This window comes from Ambystoma mexicanum, chromosome 14 (assembly GCF_040938575.1).
Source record: "Ambystoma mexicanum isolate Mex_15411 chromosome 14, UKY_AmexF1_1, whole genome shotgun sequence".
NCBI classification, from domain to species: Eukaryota; Metazoa; Chordata; class Amphibia; order Caudata; family Ambystomatidae; genus Ambystoma; species Ambystoma mexicanum.
The window spans coordinates 411,931,650-411,949,425 of NC_090940.1; the positions used below are offsets into that span (position 1 = coordinate 411,931,650).

General features: G+C 45.8%; 1 protein-coding gene across 4 annotated transcripts in view; it reads left to right on the forward strand.

Annotated features, from left to right (window-relative positions):
* Positions 1 to 17,776, forward strand: part of RAD51 (RAD51 recombinase) — a 709,369-nt gene that overhangs the window by 116,640 nt on the left and 574,953 nt on the right. The window contains exon 1 of one of the 4 annotated variants that reach the window (XM_069637565.1): positions 12,051 to 12,238. The exons of the other annotated variants lie outside the window; for them this stretch is intronic. The gene's annotated coding sequence lies outside the window, so the exon portion shown is untranslated. Of the gene's footprint in view, positions 1 to 12,050; positions 12,239 to 17,776 lie in introns of those variants that run through there. 4 annotated transcript variants of the gene reach the window in all.

The following is a 17,776-nucleotide window of genomic DNA, read 5'->3' on the forward strand; positions in this document are numbered from 1 at the left end:
GCGACCATTGGCACCATCCGTCGCCTTTCAGCGCCTAAGGAGAAAAAGAGACAAAACAAAGGTGAGCGAAGGAACAGATTGAGGAAGGCCTGATTCTTCCACCTTAAGACTTACCTGATTATTGTTGGGACAATCTTTCCTCACCTCGGGTCGGCGCCGCTTCTTTGGCACTTCCGTACCCCGGCCCCTAAGGGGAAAAAGACACACGCATTAGTGGGTGAAAGCAAGATCACTAAGGGAACCATCCATCAAAAAGACTCACCAGAGTTTATCTTCGGCGAATCCATTCCTCTACGCGGATTCTTCATCCTGCATCTGAAATAGAGAAAAGGACAACGGACAATTAAGGCTTGAACTTTTGCAACTGAATACTTACGGCCTCATATCGGAAAAGTTAAGCGGAGTTAAATACTCACCAAACCCGAGATCCAGTGAAGTAACTGGAAATCAACGTGCCCCTGCATTGGAAGCAGGATGGAGAGCTCGTCCTTTCAGACTCTAAGGTGAGACTCTACGGGGAATCGCGGAGGGGGTTCGAGGAGTGTGAGAGGGGGAAGGGGGGGAATCCGACACATTATCCAGCAGACAGTTAATCCACTTTTCCATCTACAGAAGGATTCTTCTACGGGCCAGACAGGCGAGGTTTGGGGGTCCGGTCCAGTCCGTCTTCCGAGTCCTGCGCATCACCTTAGAAGAGGTCATAGCAGTCCAGAACAGGTCGGCGCCTCTGTGGGAATCAGGTGAGCGTTACACCAGGACTGATGTCCCATATGAGCCTGGCGCCATAGGTGCCAGGACTGAACCCAGACAGCCCCTAGCAGGGGTTGCTGGGTTTTCTCAAGGCGACATGATGCCTGCTCCCGGGGCTGATGGACGTGGTCTGGATGCCCAGGGGTATGCATCATGACAGTTCCATACCCGAATACTCCTGTCTCTCTGATTTTCATTTCTTGCATTCCCAGCCTGCTCAGATAAGACATTACCATTCCCACAAACCCCCTTGTTTATTTTATGAGATTCATCCTGATAATTCCCATTCGCTTTACAATCCCCACCAATCCCTAGGGATTTTTACCGGACATGTTCTGACACAATGGTCAGGCAAAGTCAGGCAAATGACCAGAATCCCACTCACCCAACAGCCTTTTCCCTTCCCCACAGGGATAAAAGGTGGAGCACAAGAGCACAGGACGAGAAAAGCAGACCGCATGACGTAAGAGCCAACTCAGCACTGCAGTTCAAGAGGAGGGGAAAGACGATGCAGACTGAGAGGGTGGCCAGGAAAGAGTTAGCCTTGCCCTTTCTGACCAAGGCCCCTGGAACCTTCGCAGATGGAATGATAAGTCTGCAAACAATAGCCAACATGTGTTGCAGCAGATGCCAATGGCACACAAGACCCTCCGTCGCTGATTACCAAACCGGGGAGAGATGCTTGCCTGTGTGGTACCAACCTCGACTACAAGAAGGAAGAAAGCCTAGAGGTTCATCACAGCTGGTGAGTTGAGGGGGAGTGTCGATAAGAAACCAAACTGTGTTGAACGAAAAGTAGCTAAAAACTAAATTGAACTTTGAAAAGCAAAAAAGCGATAATAGTAACGAAGGAGGAGGAAAAGCAGCAACATAGGAGTCCAGCACCACGTGGGTGTTCACTCAGGAAACTCTGGGCGATTACATAACAGTAAAGACTACCATAACCAGAAGGCCTTGTCAATAGGCGAAGAAAGGTCAAAGTGGCCATACATGGGTCTTGTAAAATCCTCTGTACCGTTGAAAGTCTTTGACCGGCAGATGATTGCGAAAACTAAGGGAAGTGAATCCCACATGGTGAAGATTAGTACATGAACTGTATTTCGTAAAGATTAGCAAGAGTGAACCCGGCAGAGCAATGCTAATGAGAAGGGCTGAAGTCTAAAGTCCTGTGTTGAATTGTTTGTAACCGTCGGCGAGATTGAACTGGGTACAGGGAGGCTGAAAACCAAAAGTCGGCGAGAGTTAACCGACAGAGGGAAGCCGCCAACCAAAAGTCAGCAAAAGTGAACCCGGCAGAGGGAAGCCGACAACCAAAAGTCATGAGAGTGAACCCGGCAGAGGGAAACCGTCAATGAGGGCAAAGCCTGAAAATCTGTTTAAAAAGACATTAAGATTTGTGAAAGCAAGAAGTATTGCCAGACAAGGGGAAGGGAAGTATCCCCTTGTCATCTGGGATCCGAGCCTGGTCGACGGAGATCCAGGGGTGGAAAGCTATCACCCAAAGTTCACAGAGAAGGAAACTGTCTTGTGGATTTGTTGAATACAATTTCTGAGGGGTCTGTGCCCAGAAAAGGGGGACCCAGGGGTGAAGCCATCACCCAAAGTGTTCACAGAACAGAACTTTTGTGTTTGTTTGTTGAGGCGAGAGACTTTTATTGAAAAGAGATTTAACCAACAAAGAACCTGATAGCTGATAAAGAACTGTTAGCTTGTGCTGGGAAGGCTTGAGCGTGTGCTGTGCTCCAAAGTCCCATCTTATCCCGTGCTAAAAACGTGGGGAAGGGAGACCTCAAGGACATCACATCCTGACTTATTATTTGAACACTGTTTCCTTTATTTGAATGCACTCTCCCACACTCTTTCTGTGTTCTAAGGAATTAGCAATAGGTTTTTTAGAATAGGCTTTTTACGTTGACAAGACGCCACAAGGACTGCCTTATTTTTCATTTGATGGTCAACGCTTGCTCCCATCTCAGATTTGGGTTAGGCGTTTTTCCACCCTGCAATTTACAGTTTAATAAACATCCTTGAACTGTGATCAATTGTGTCTGTCTTTACTGTTGTCACCATGAGTTCCTTAGAGTATAGAGAGTGCCTATGGCTTCCTGAAGACCCATTTCTGCTGCCTGGACCATACAGGAGGTGCCATAATGTACACCCCTGAAAAAGTGGGTAGAATTGTGCTTGCATGTGCCATGCTGCACAATATCTGCCTACAGAGGAATGTCCCTCTATCCCCTGATGTGGACATGGCACCCTCAGAGGATGTGGACACAGTGCCTGTGGCCGAGGCATCTGCACGCATAGTGAGAGACAACGTCAGGGATGGCCGACTGGTTTGCAAGGGACTGATTGACAATTTTTTCTAAGATATTCACATGGCATATACCAAGCACCACTGTATGACATTCACATCAATGAATAAACACAACAATGACACAATGAGAAACTAACACCCCAACACGCCAACTGTGGCAACAAGTGTGTCACTGTCACTTGCGTGGCCTCTTCTCCCTCAGGACCACCCTAGTGACATCGGGCCCAAATGACGCTCAGAACGGCACCTTGGTGTGCTGGGCTGTGACCCCTCAGTGGGCGTGGCTGAACTTGAGGCTATGGACCCTGGCCTATGGGTGTGCTGCATAGTGAGTACAAGGCTCTGTTACATGTACTCTACAAATGCTGAAATCCCCTCGGTCAGCTCCCTGACTTGCTGGCCATCGATCGTCAGTGCAGCAGTACTTGCAGCCGTGTGCCCGGTTGCGCTCCAGTGGGTTGCTCCCTACATACAGTCAGGTATGGCCTCGACATGTAGTGAGTGTGTGTTAGCAATGGCCTCATCTCACGTTGCCACCTCTCCATGTCGTCCAGCCTCTGGAGGGTAGTGAATGAGTTGGTGGCTCTGCAGAGGGTCATATGATAGGGTGTCCATGTGAGGATCGGGTGTCTGGGCAGGCTGGCGGCGGGGAATGCTCTCAGTGCTGTGTGCCCCTACATCACCCTGTGGCACTTTGCTGGATTCCTCCTGGGTGCCAATGGAACCCCTGCCAGCAGGTGTGTCCTCAGTGTCAGCCACTGCAGCTGGCTGTGTGAGTGCAGTAGGTGTGGAGCTGGTCCTGGTGGCACGTGGAGTTGGCGCAAAGCCTACACTGCCACAAGCATGCTTGGCCTTGCTGGGTCCAGGCGTGGCATGGTGGGACTTGTGGTTTGGTGTCACATGTGGCCACTCTTCAGGGGTGGTAGTGGACCTTGAGGGCCACAAGGTGCCAGTTCCTGATGGGCCTGCCCACTCCTCCTCAGATTCTTTCAGGCTGCCCGAGTGCCTGTAGTGGACAAATGAAATGTTGTCAGGTATGGTGCGTGGTATCCAGTTAATATGTCGGAAAAAAATATTCGAATGACAAAAATGGTGAAAAAATTATACCTACATTTTTTTTCCGAATGTCTTATTTTTTAATTTACATGTTTTTTTTTGTTTCACGAGGGGAAAAAAAAGGGTTAAAAAAAGGGGGTTGGGGAGAACCCCCCCCCCCATTTAAAAAAAAACATTCTAAATTATTTTTTTTAGGTATAATTATTTCGACATTTTGGCATTCAAAATTATTTAATTCTAAATAGTCACTATAAACCATGGTGCCTTCACGTGGGTTGTCATGCAAGTCACATATGCTATTGTACAGGGTAACACCCCACCCATTTGGCCAGATGGGCGTGGTAGTTCAGGGGACATTGCATGTGCCGCAACATTGTGGGATTGGTTGCAGCCATGTGTGTGTGTGACTCATGGGCAGCTGGCCTTTGGCCTGTCTGCCGGAAGGCGAGATGTCCATGCATGTGCATGCTGACTGGGTATTCCAGGCATGCATGTGGTCCTGCAGAGTCACACATATTGTGGCATACTCTCATGGTGAAGTGCCGGCATACAGGCACAGCCTTAGTAATAGCAGCACATGGGACGGTCGAATGTCTTCATGCCCCCACATCCTCTTCCCTGGTGATGCACGCCTTGTGGCAGTGGGTATTGTGCCTTTGTCTATGGCACTGCCATGTGTGAGAAACCAAAAGGTGTCTCACCCACTAGTCCCCGGGGATTTGTCATCTAGGGGGCCAGGACACAGCCATCGCTTTTGGATCCAGTTCCTGGGGGTGGACCAGTACAGGAGGATCACCTGGGTGAGAGGTCTTCGGGGAGTGGGACACCGGATGGTGAGATGCAGTATCCCTTCTTTGTAACACCTTTACCCCATCCTACCAGTTAGGATATTTAGGCGCTCTAGCCCCCCACCCCCACTTTACAACACAAACACTTTCTCATGGACAGCTCGCTATGAGAAAAAACGGACTAACACCTGAGTTGTTTACCTAATGTGTCCCAACACAATGGTCAGGCGAGGTCAGGCAATTACTGACCATCACACACACCTGACTTCCATTACACGTCCCCACACTGATAAAAGGTGGAGCACGAGAGCACACTCTGGAGGCAAAGCACACTAGGAAACAGCAGTTTTGAGTCGGCAGCTGGGCAAGAGAGTACAGACGGCAAAATCGAAGGAGATCACAAGCAGGAACATTCCCTTGACCTTTTCGACAAGGAACCATTACTTTCCTGAGACCTCGAGAATAGAAAGCGTAAGAACAGGAAACCAGGCTGAAGAATCCTGCATTGTGCGTCAGAGATACCCGGGGCCCTCGTGCATCAGTAATCAAGGCAGGGAGAATCACCAGCCACTGTGGTACCGTCCTTGGCTCCAAGAACAAAGCAGCATCAGTGAAGCCAACACAACCGGTGAGTTGGAGAAACCGATACAAGACCGGTCTGTTTTGAAGCCAAGGTTGCAAGTAGCAACATTGTATGGCGAGTGCTGGAACGAACATTGTTAAAAAGCGTGTGATAAGAGACCCAAGTGAAGTTAAACTGCTGATGAGTGACTGAACTTTAAAGCAAGCTACAATACCTTTCATGGAGTGGTCCCTCACAGCCTGGGTGCTCAATCGATGGTCTCTGTAAGGTATCTAGCTGAGAAGTGGTTACAGTAGATACATTTGGTCGAAGCCCGGTGGAGGGAGACCAATTGAAAGAGAACGGATAAATGTAAATCGAAGTGGTCCTGCGACGGGTCAAACAAAATCCTGTGCACAGTCAAAAGTCTTCAATTTTGATGAAAAAGAGAAACCTTAGCAAAGTACATGAATTTGGGCCGAGCCTAACAGAGGGTGACCAATTGAAGGTTTTGTGTTAAAGTGGGTCTGAGCAGAGGGGCACCGGGGTGAACAGTAAATCACCCGAGAAGTTGTATAAGTGAAAATCTTGAGAAGAAAGGAACTTTACTGTTTTGTCGTGTTGCATCAGGCAGGACCTCTGAATTAAGAGACTTTGAATGGAAAAGAGACTTTGGCACAGAAGGCCCTTATGTTGACGTTTTAAACTGCATCCTCATGCTAGAGAAGCCAGAGAGTGTGCTAAGCTTGAGTATGCCGCCTTGCACCATGCTGAAAACATGGGGAAGGGAAGCCTTGGAGGCTTGAATATCCTGACATATCATTTCATGAACACTTTTCTTTTGCATAACATTGTTTCCCACACTATTTGCATTTAGAAGTAAGGATTGGCAATAGGTTTATTAGTACAGGCTCTTTTATTTTGACAAGACACCACTAGGACTGCGCTATTATTATTTGATGGTCATAGCTTTCTCCCATCTTTAGATTTAGGATTAGATAGACATTTTCCAAATCCAATTGAAATTCAATAAACACCCTTGAACTTTGATCACGTGTGTGTGTGTCTTACTGCTTGATACCATGCCTTCCTTACACATGGTTCTATGGTGTGCAGCTGGCAGCGGTGCCTGTCTTGTTTTGCGTTTGGCTTGCTGCACCCATGTAGGTGCAGGGGGTTATGTACTTCTATGGGGCTCATCTGCCATTGTTGGTGTGACTACTACGCGGTGTCATGGTTACTCACGCACTACAATCCCGCTGCCACGGGGTGCACCAGCAGGGGTGTGGGGTGCATTGCACTTGGATTGGTCACTTGCCACACCTTTACACTGCAGAACCGCTCTGGGGTGCACCTGGTGCCCTACCCCCAAGCTGCTGTGGAGGGTGGCTGAGGTGGCACCCCATCACTTCCCCCTGATTGGCCAGACCAGCTGCTGGGACTGCTGCCATGTGCCCCTATCCACTACATCATTTTGTGCTAGGCTGACATTTATGGATTGTCATTTGCTGTGTGGATTGGGGAAGATGACTCATCTCCTGCCATCCACCTCCACCCCAATGACTCCCTCAATACCCTCCATGTCGAGGATACTGCTGCACTTCTCCTCCGATGATGAGGACTAGAGGCTCTGTGGTACCGCCTTCTGTTGCCATGGCCTCCTGTTGGTGTTGGGAGAGGAGTCCCTGCACCCTGACCCTTAGGTCGTTCTACCTCTTGCAGCAGTCCTCTGCGTCACGGGCAACACTGCCTACGGTAGTTACCTTCTGGTTTATTGCCAGCCAGATAGCTGTTTTGCGCTGCCCCGAGTTTAGCGCTGCCTGCTCCCATACATCTCCTCGCGGTGTCCTACGGTCTCATCTGTGAGGACTACCAGTTCTCCCTCACTAAATTTGGGATTACAGAGACAGTTTTCTGGCATTTTGCCTCGGGACCGCACCTGAAACATGTTGGCAGTGACTTTCAGGTTCGTATGGCTGCAGAAAGTGGGGGATTCAGGTTGGATTCAGTTTTTAATGATGTCCGCCGACATGCTTCCCATTCCAGTAATGACACTATTGCTGTGGGCACTATTAGCGCTGGTGGAGAACGGTGATTGAGCTGTTTGTGCCATTGTTTTGGCAGAGTGCCTTTTTTCCGGGCTAATTCCGGCAGGCGGAATTAGCATTACCGCCAGAGTCGTGCACGCATTCACGCCAGGTCGTGATGCAGCCCTAATAGCGCTGCATGTACCGGCGATAACGCCAATTCAGCTCGGAGAATTTAGCGCTGTGATAGCGCCCAACTTATAGTGAGGCCCTAAATCTTGTTTCACCGCCCAGTAATTACTGAGCTGAGGAAATTGGCTAATGGTCCTCAACACATCAGTCACTGCTGCCTGTTATAGAGACTGCTCTGCATTTGTCCTATGGCCGGAGGACCTGAGGGCATCCCCTGAAAGGCTGCAAGGAAATTACCTATGTGCAACTCATTTCTAATACCGACATCTGATGCTTTGAATAGCACAACCAGACTTGTAGAAGGGGACAAAGTCCCTTTCAAGTAGAACATTGACAGAAGCTGATGTATCTACTTCTGTGACCGTTTGTCACTTGTAATTTGGGGCTGAGGGCTTGTAGACACCTCCAGGAGGGCAGCGGGGAATGACTAGCCTCCGATACCTGTACTTAGTGCTGCAAACAGTATAACTGAAATCCTGAATTTAGATTTGCAGGAGGGTACTAAGGATTCACGACTCTCCGTTTCAGGAATCTGCTGTAATCCCGACTCCCTTTCTCAAGTTCATGGATCCAGAGGACTCCCTATGTGACATGCTAGAATCCCTAAGACAGTCTTTAACAGCATTATATTTTGTATTGAATGCAGTGGTGAAACTCTGTGAAAGTATCTTCTCACAACAAAAAGTGCATATGTCGATTTTAGAATCATAACCCAGCTCGAAAACTGGCATATTCAAAATGCAAAGCGAAACACAAAATGTGATGGTGTGGGAGAGGAAAACTTATAAACATCAGATATGATGATAGAGGAAGTATATCTCCTGACTGAGAGGGTTTTATGTGAAGCAATAGCAACGAGGTGGACCATATTGGGGACAAATTCCCCCCCCCGACATGGTCCACCTTGCTGCTATTCCTCCATTAATGACCTGCATGAACGTCAAGAAATCAAAAAGAAAATGGAAATGTAAGCACCAAATAAGAAGAAAAACTGGAAGGCAATCATTGAAGCTTATGGAAGAGGAAGTGATCAGTCTAAATGTAGAGTAAAAGCCTGATCAAATTGTTGCTGACTCTGAGGCGGAAGATTGCACACCCTTGCTCAAGAAGAAATGTATAACAGACTATTTAAAGAAAGACCAGCAAAATCCTAAAGATCAAGAGGAGGTGGTAAATGGCAAATTAGAGTTGGAAGCAAGCTTTGACTTTGAAGAAGCCGAAAATAAAATAAATCAAATTGAATAATCTTTGAACATTGCTGCTGATGCCAGACCTATTACCAAAAAGATAGAGGAACCTTCTCTAAATGAAGGATTGTTGGTTAATATCTTGCAGACACTTTCTACTGTAGAAGCTGCATGAAAACAACAGAAGGAACCGCTCCAAAATCAGAAACGGATCATATCTGGCTCAGAATCTTCGTTAGGTGAGATGGTGGCAATAGCACCTAATGTAAGCATGATCTTACATAGAACTGTAAATGAAAATGATGAACCCTATGAATTAGTGACGGAAAAGGATGGAGTGAGTGTTATGTTAGATGAACAAGCTAGAATTCCCATAAAATCAGCAAACTCAGGAAATGAATTGTGGAAGAAGTGTACATGTATAAGTAAAATCAAAGGGAAAATACCTAAAAAAGCAGGTTGGATCAGAGACGAGAAGTTCAAGGAAATTCCTAAGAACCATCTTGGAAACAAAGGATGATTAGATCCTAAAAGAGGCCTCATATTCAGGACGAATTACTCAAGACATCATGGTAACCAACAACCCCAAAGTAGTCAATAAATTTAAAATGATCAGAGACTCAGTGTGACCAAGTATGTTGAGTTGTCTAACGTTATAGCCTCCGCCAGGGAAGTTATGCTTGCATTTCCCTCCTGTCATTCAATATCAAAATTAGAGTTCATCAATTGCATGCCCCCCCCACCCTCATCTGCACCTTCAGCTCTCTGCTGTTTTCTTAAAGAATGACACAATCTTTCCCTTTGCTTCAATTAGATTGCAGGACTTTTTAAATGTCTTCTTTTTACATTTATCCCCAACCATTCCCACTGCTCAAGTAGACTTGCAAAATGTTTACAAGTAAGATACAGAGGCGCCTGGAAAAGATATTTATCATCCAGACATTAAAGGGAAAGCCAAATAAAGCTGTGAGCTTTTCTACTTCCTGGAACGTGTTCAAGGGACTGATACAAGCTTTCTATACAAGTGCTGAAGGATTGCCATGGATAATTTTGATAAAGGAACCATGACCCTGTTTTGAAGGGACACTGAAAGAATAACTATATGAGAAAACTGAAGCAAGACACCAGATGGGAGTCGTTCTCCTGGTGAAGAACCTTAGCTTTTGTCATAGACTTTTGGTTCAAGTGTTAGGGTTAGATTGTTAGGTTTCAGGTCACTAACAGTTTTCCTAGGTTGAGGCAGAGCAAGCCCCTTAGAAGTAGGGGGAGAGAGGTTTCTTCTTTCATAAATATGTTTGTAGCCCCAAACATGACCCCCCCCAGTCAGTTATTATGGTATTTATTGAGCATGGACCTAGCTTCGAGAAGCAACAGAGCGCTTTACAGAGGTATACACCAATACAGATACATACCAGAGTGCTTTACAGAGGTGTACAACATTACAGATGCATAACGGAGCACTTTTCAGTGGTAACAACAGAACAGATAAACAGCAGGGGGTAGGACACAGGGGGATACAGCTGTAATAGGTGGCGGGTAGGAGAGGGACAGGCAGCATCTAGCGAGTCAGGTGGCGCGAGGGGCGACGGGATGGCCTAGGTCAGTCACCTTCTTCTACAACCTCACAGTACCAAGAACAAAACTTACATTTACATGCCAACTACTCTATTGAATGCTCTAAAACGAATGCATATCAGTCAGCATCTGATTTTGATGATGGCCACCAGCTTTTAGCAAATAGTAAAAGCTAGCAGATTCCATAGAAATTCATGTAATAGTTTCAGGCCATGCACACAAATGGCAGGAGACATTTACAATTGCACTTTGAAGTCCAAAGAATGCATTGAAACTTGGGTTTGCATGAATTTCCATACATTTGCGCTTTGTGGTGCAAGCAATCAAAATTGCTTGCGGGACAGCCAATGTGTCAGTGTTAAGGAAAGCAGCTCTCTCTCTCTCTGCAAGTAGCAGAGGGAAGAAAAAGGATAATCTTCCAAATTCAAAGTAAAGTTGCCGTCTGTAAAATCTGTCGATCTATTTTCGGATGATCAGGTTTGAAGCCAAGGTACACACGTACAAGTCTGCAGTGCAACTCATTAAGATGATCAGTTTTGAATCTAAGTTGTACACATATCTGCTGATTGTTTGAATTATGCAGCCATTCTCTGTCCCTCGGTATGTTTAAATGTGCAGTGCGAGAGTTTATCAGTGACTGTTCTCTTTAAGCACTCTTTTATAGCCATAGATCATAGTTATTCATATAGCATTAGTTGTGTTTCTGACCCTGCATTCCGTCAAAGTCTGCCAACCTTTATGCTTGACAATATTGGTGCCAACACAGGGAAAAATCAGTCTGTGATTGATGGACATCTTTGAGAGGTGACTGCATTAGGTCGATAGAATCAAATTTAAAGCAAATTACTTAAAAGTACACCATTATACTGAGCTTTTTGTTGCAATCTCTGATTGTAATGTTTCATTGTGCCAGGGTCTCAAGGCCAGAGCTCAGAAAAAAATGACTTACAAAAGGGGTGAGAATATGATTGTAACAGGGATAAGTGGAGAGAGAGAGAGAGACACAAATAAAAAGTGATACTCATAGCTAGTGGGACACAAAGAGCAAGATATACATGGAAAGTTAGACAAATAGGGAACTGCCCGACTAGGCGGGGAGACGTAGCTAATGTACTAGAACTGTGTCAGCCGGTCGAGAGCAGTTTTTGCACCGGCCCACCTAAAGACTCGTTTACTTTATGCACTTGTTTTTCCGCCAATTAAAGCACTGAAACATTTTCAAAATAATACATTATAGTTTAATCATGCTTACGTCTATGTAAGTTACACTACAGTGTTTCATTCTCTTTTGCCCTTGCTTACTTTATTAAGTAATGGCCTGACATATCTTGACAAAAAAAAATAGTTATGTGCAGCTTCTACGGTTTGTTTCAGTCTCCGGTCTAATTTTCCAGGAACGGGTACTGGCGTACTACGACGATCTCTGGGGTGCGGCGGTTATTCTTGAGTTACCAGTACCACGCTTCTTAATCCCACAGGCAGCTATCAGCTGATTGCCGAAACCAAAGAACAGCAACAAGCTACAGCGACAACCGATCCCAGGGTCGGCGGAAGTGATAAAATGTGCTTACATCACGTGACCAGGTCTATAGGGGCGGTCACTTCCTGGTGTGCGTCTTTCGTAGCAGTAAATGGGCTGTCTCTTTGGATTCGAGCTAGCAGCGGGAAAGACTGAGCTGTCTAGATCTACGTTCAACATAAAGCGAGCGGATACCTGGAGCTGCCTTAGAGTGAGGGATCTTGAGCTGATAGCACCTTCTGGCTGGAGTGACAAAGGATAAGAGGTGGGGAGCGGACAGGCTGATTTACGCACTGACAAGGGGTCTTGAGGGTGAATTGTCCGAGGCACTCTGGGGCCTACTAGTGGGTGTTTGACTTCAGCAGCGAAGTGTATGGTTTATTGTAAGAGGTCAGACGCTTCGTTGCGTATGGACAACTTGTCTCGGCCGCACACTTTTCGGGCAGAGAGGAGAGCTCTGGGGGCTATAACCGCCCACTTTCCTACTGGGAGGGGAGTTGGGCGGGGCAAGAGTGCAACAAGAAGAGCAAGCAAGGAGAGTCATTTTGTTTGAATTTGTTTTATGATCAAGTGATGTGCCCAGAGTCCAGTCGTTAAAACGGAATTGGTATTTACCCGTCCGTCTTTGAACTGCAAGCTATGTTTGTGTCAGCTCTCCTGTCAATTCGCGTGTACTTGTGGTACAGGGGAAAGATGAGCCCATCAAAACGAGTCTTGGAGTTACAGAACATTTGCAGATGTAGTCACCACATACTTTTTGAATTGCTGGGTGCCCTGGGTTTGTGTTTAGCAAGGGGATAGTCGCTTCCATCAACAACCTGCTGCCAATTTTCAGCCTGGATGAGACTGGTATCAATCCGACTTTTTGTGGTGTGAGTATTTTAATGTTAATGGTTCTTGTACAAGTCACTGTCGCCACTTGCGTGGTCTTTTGGCACTCTGGCGGGTCTGCAAAGGAAGGAGGATTTTTGGTTTTTTTAGTGGCTTTGAGAGGGAGAATAGCAAGAGAGCTTTGATGTGCTGTTAGCAGCTTCAGTTTGGAAAAACCAGCCACTGAGCGTTGCTGTAGCCATCATATAGAGTTGAGGAGTGACTGTGTATAGTTTGTTTACATGTCTGGTGTTGTGTAGTGCGTGCGGTTTGTGGTGCAGTAGAGGAGTGGATGTGTTCAGAGTTTGAGGGTGCATATACAGAAGTTTTAGTACGATTGGTTAGTGGCCATACATTTTCTTTGCACCCAACACAGTCAGTCATTTCATTTTGTCATTTGTATAGAGCCTAACACCAAAACCATGGTTCCAAGGCGCTGTTGGTCGAGCGCCCCTGGAGGGACCGTAGTTAAAATATGGGAAAACTGGGGCCAGGTGGGCATGCTACTATGCGTGTGTGCATTTCAGCCATTAAAGTCGTGTGAGGGTGGCCAAGAACCTGCCTGAATGGTGGGGGATGGGAGCAGCGAATGTATACTATGAGTAAAACAAGTGTGGATTGTGTTTAAGGAGACAAAGCATTATGTGAGAAGCTACAATTAGGCTAATTGTGGGATATGGCTGAATAACACAAATAGACTAAAAGCAAGGTAAGGCTACCATACACAATAAGGCTAAATGCAAATGCGAGAGTGGGGTGGAAACCCGCTGTGGATAAGCAAAGAGGACAGGCAAGGGGCAATCCCACACCCAAAAAAAAAGAAGTCTAAAAATGTGACAAACGCCTCCATGTTTTATTTAACAAAACCCATATAAAACAGGTACAGCTTTGAACACCAAGACGATCTCCCAACTCTTGTGTAACTTCAAGCTTGATGACCTCGCAATTGTTGTTTCATCTTAGAAAACCTACAGTGGATAGGGATTGGTTAGGGCAATCTTTTAGATATACATGCCATAAGAGTGAGTACATTCATTGGCTCACTTTCGGGTGGCTCTGCCTGACACCACCTACTAAAATGATACGAGTAAAACATGTCCTTACAATGCTTTGGCCGTTGCAGCACTGTTGGACAAGTGTTAAAGGTGGGTAGGGATTGGTCAGTGGTGTCTTTCTCGGCCTTGGCACTTTTGATGGTTACCGGCACATGAGCAACAATTGGGGTTGGCGAGAACGGCACCAAGGTACTACTTTTCCCAATAAGGTTACCGGTGGCTGCGAGGATTACATTCAAAACCCTCTGCATCGTTCACAAGGCTTCTGGAGCCTCAATACCTTCAACTCTCTCTTCCTAAATATCTTCCTTCTCGAGCTCTTCGCTCATCCGCCCCCAACTCCCTCAGGGTCATTCGCTTCGGCAAGCAACAAGTTGGTGGTAGATATCTTTCTTCGGCTGGTGCTTCCCTCTGGAACAGCCACCCTCAAACCTAAGGAGAACCATCTCCGGTTCCAGAAGCACCTTTAAAACCTTTCTCTTTGCTTCTGCTTTTTCTCCCCCTCTCCTCTGCTAACCTGAACTGCACTGGCGACCTGGACACTCTCTGATCTCAGGCCCAGATCCTTCTCCCGTCAGCGCCACACACCTGCACTGCCCACATGGCAACCCTGCACTTGGGGACTGTTTCTGTATCCCTACAGTCCCCTACCAGCCCTTAACACTTTACGCCTGCACTAACCCTTGCACTTGCCACTTGTGGCCATTTACTTACTTATTGTTATCATCTTTCCCATGTACAGCACTGTTCCTGGCCTCTTCCCACGCACTTGCGCGATCTGAATGACACCTGGCCTAGTAGGGTCGTTGTCCGTCCTCCCTTTTGTTCCCCTCCCCTGCCTCGATCGGTGCATTATAAATGCCATATCATATCTTATCATTTCTGATTCTCTAGGCTACAAGCTAGGATGTTTGTCTTTCAACCTCGCTTTATCTTGTATCTTTTGTCTCAAGAACTGGATGAGAATGAAGTTCTTGTCGGTCTGTCTCTTAATCTAATGCATGGGCATTATCCTCCAACTGTAGGGCATGTGGGTGGAGGCCACATTTTGGATTATTCTAAATATTATTTATGAGTATTTTTAGCCCTTATTAATGCAGGTTTCCTACCTTCCAGTGCCTCTACAGACTTGTTCAAGCTACTTTCTTCTTAATATTAAGTCGGTGGGAATCTGACTTTCCAACATCTTGTTTCTTTTGCTTAATCTAAGAGACCTGTATCTTATGCCTAGGAACTGTTATCGTCTGTAGTTGTAGGTGCTGATTCCAAACTTTACCCCCCTTTGTAACCTTGGCAAAACATATGCACTTGTCTGAGCTGCTCAGGTTCGGCTTTTCTCCTAACTCAGTGGACCAGGTCCTCCTGCAACCTCGAGGCTTCCACCCAAATGTTGCGCCGACGTCCATCTTGTTTTAGTTGCATTCGGCATTAAGCATGCTTTGTGTGCTCTTGTGCGTCTTGCATTTTAGCGTGAATAAAGTATGTTTTCTAACCTATTGGATGCAAGCATATTCGTCATGTCTTAAGTGCAATTTGACCTATTGTTCGTGCATCTTCGTGGTGGATGCTTATGTGCTCTGTGTCTAATGCACCTACGTGTGCCCCTTATTCGGCAGTGACGTCATTTGCTTACGCCCTCTTATTCCTAGCATGTTCATATCCTCCATAGCTTGCAGATTCTGCTCTTCTGCGATTCCTCTGGGGTAGGCTTGTCTCACCCCTGCAGTATTGTAGTGGGGAGGAGTCCGATGCAATGTTGATCTGCACCTTCCGTTTCTATAGCATTGAGACGGCAGGAGCCGATGTAATGAATTATACAATCATTTGCCTGTCTTCACAAAATATGGCTGACTAACGCAAATGGGCTAAATGCAGGGTCATGCTAAATGCAAATTATGATTGATTTTACACGTTAATTTTGAAAGATGGTTGTACAATGCTCTTTCAGGGAGTAAGCAAGTACTTCTGTTAATTGACAGGAGCATTTTCAATCAAATAAAAAACATGTTAGGTTTGAAATCACAGGTATTTTGTAACGCATACTGTGGTTGAGGGGTCCAAGCACCAAATGTTAGTGGAGAGCGTAGAAGGAAGTAAATGGGATTTATTTGTTTGCTGACACCTGTGCCAAAAAGCAACTTCTTACAAACCAGTTGCTGTACAAAAGGGTTTAAGGTTATTAGTCGCCTGCAATCTGCTGATGGTTCCCACTCTTTAGTGTGTGTGCATATGTACACGTGACCCTGATAAAGGATGTGTGCTGGACTCCAAGGCCTCCACTCCCTGCAGCCCCTGCAAGTCCACAGGTGCCAGTCTTCGCAGAGATGGTCCTCTCTCCCCTGTTTTGAGTCTGCATGTGGTCAGTCTGGACAGACATACACGTACCGCAAACAAGCCCCACCCCCAATATTGGCTTTCAGTGATGGAGATGCTGATAAGAATATTCCTTTTTTGCCACCTAAAGAAATCATGGCCCCTTGTGAGGATGGGAGAATGACCTCATAGTTTAATAAATTGCTTATTGATAATGGGGAATAAAGTGACTTCATCACTAGAAAAAGCTTCAATTGAGAGGAGAGCAGTGTAACATAAGTGAACTAACAACCAAATTGCTGGATGTGTGCTATAGTCCTCAAAAAGAATCCATGCATTCTTGCATGCATTGTATGGGTCCGTAATGGCAAAGGAAAAGCTGTGCTGAAAACGAAGGCTTCGCTGTGGGCAATGCTCTCATATTACTTTAGAAATGCAAGACACAAACCAGATGAATCTGCCTTTTACTACTGTACTATTTTTGCTTTTTATGTTGCTGGAAAGGATATAGTTCCTGCTTTCTCAACCTTGAAACCCATGTACCTGCTTTTGAAAAGTGTTGCAAAGTTGTATTACAAACTAGCTAATGATGTGCAGCAATTTGGCAATAGATTGCAGTCCATTCACCTAGTTTGTAAAAGTGTTCTTTCTTTAAAAAGTAATCAAAATGGTAATACTGTTGACCCTGAGCATTTAACTATTAACACCCTCATTGTCAAATTCACAATTATCTGATGCTTCTGTATGTGCTAACTGGAATAGCTCCATCTCCAATCAAAAGCAAACCGATAATGTAACATCTGATTAATTTGCTTTGCCAATGATAAATGTTTTTGCCCGTTGTTTCTGTGGACAAGAAAGGCATGTTTTAAGAAATCCAAGAATGTTAAAAAAAAAAAATAAGACGAAAGCTGTTAATAAGAACCTACCTTTCAAATCCCGGATTAAAATGAAAAAATGTCAGGAGCCGTTTGTTCAAGGATCTGAAAATAGGACTCTAACATAAGATCCTTTTCATTTACAATTTGTCTGAGTGCGATGCGTTCAGTCTTTACCAGGATGTCTGTATTGGCGGTCTGTATTGGCGGAAGTGTATCACCATACCTATGTCTAAAATGGTTTTGTTGTGTGTGTTTGGCTTAATCTTTGGGAAGTCAGTACATCTCCAAGAATAATTATATGGTATGAAGTGGGTCGGTCTAGTGCATTCCTTCTTTTACTTACTAGCTTGGGTGTGGGTTTCTTGGTGTGTTGATAGTGGTCTCATTTCGCTGGCGGTTGTCTTTGAGGGTAGTTGTCTTGTGAGTGTGAGGTGGTGGTTGGATAGTGTGGATGCCCAATTGCGTTTGGGGGGGTTTGCACAAGGTCCATGTAGTCCTGTCTGTCAGGGAGAAGCTTGGGGTAAGGTTGATGGTAGTGCCTGTTTGTGTCAACCTTGTTGGTTATTCTGTCCTGATGGGTTGTTGCTCGTGGTCGGTTCCGCCTAGCATTCTCTTGTTCTTGTGGGTGTTCTCCTCTCTATCGGTTCTAGGTGTTATCTGCAACATCATGGCTTCTGTCAACTG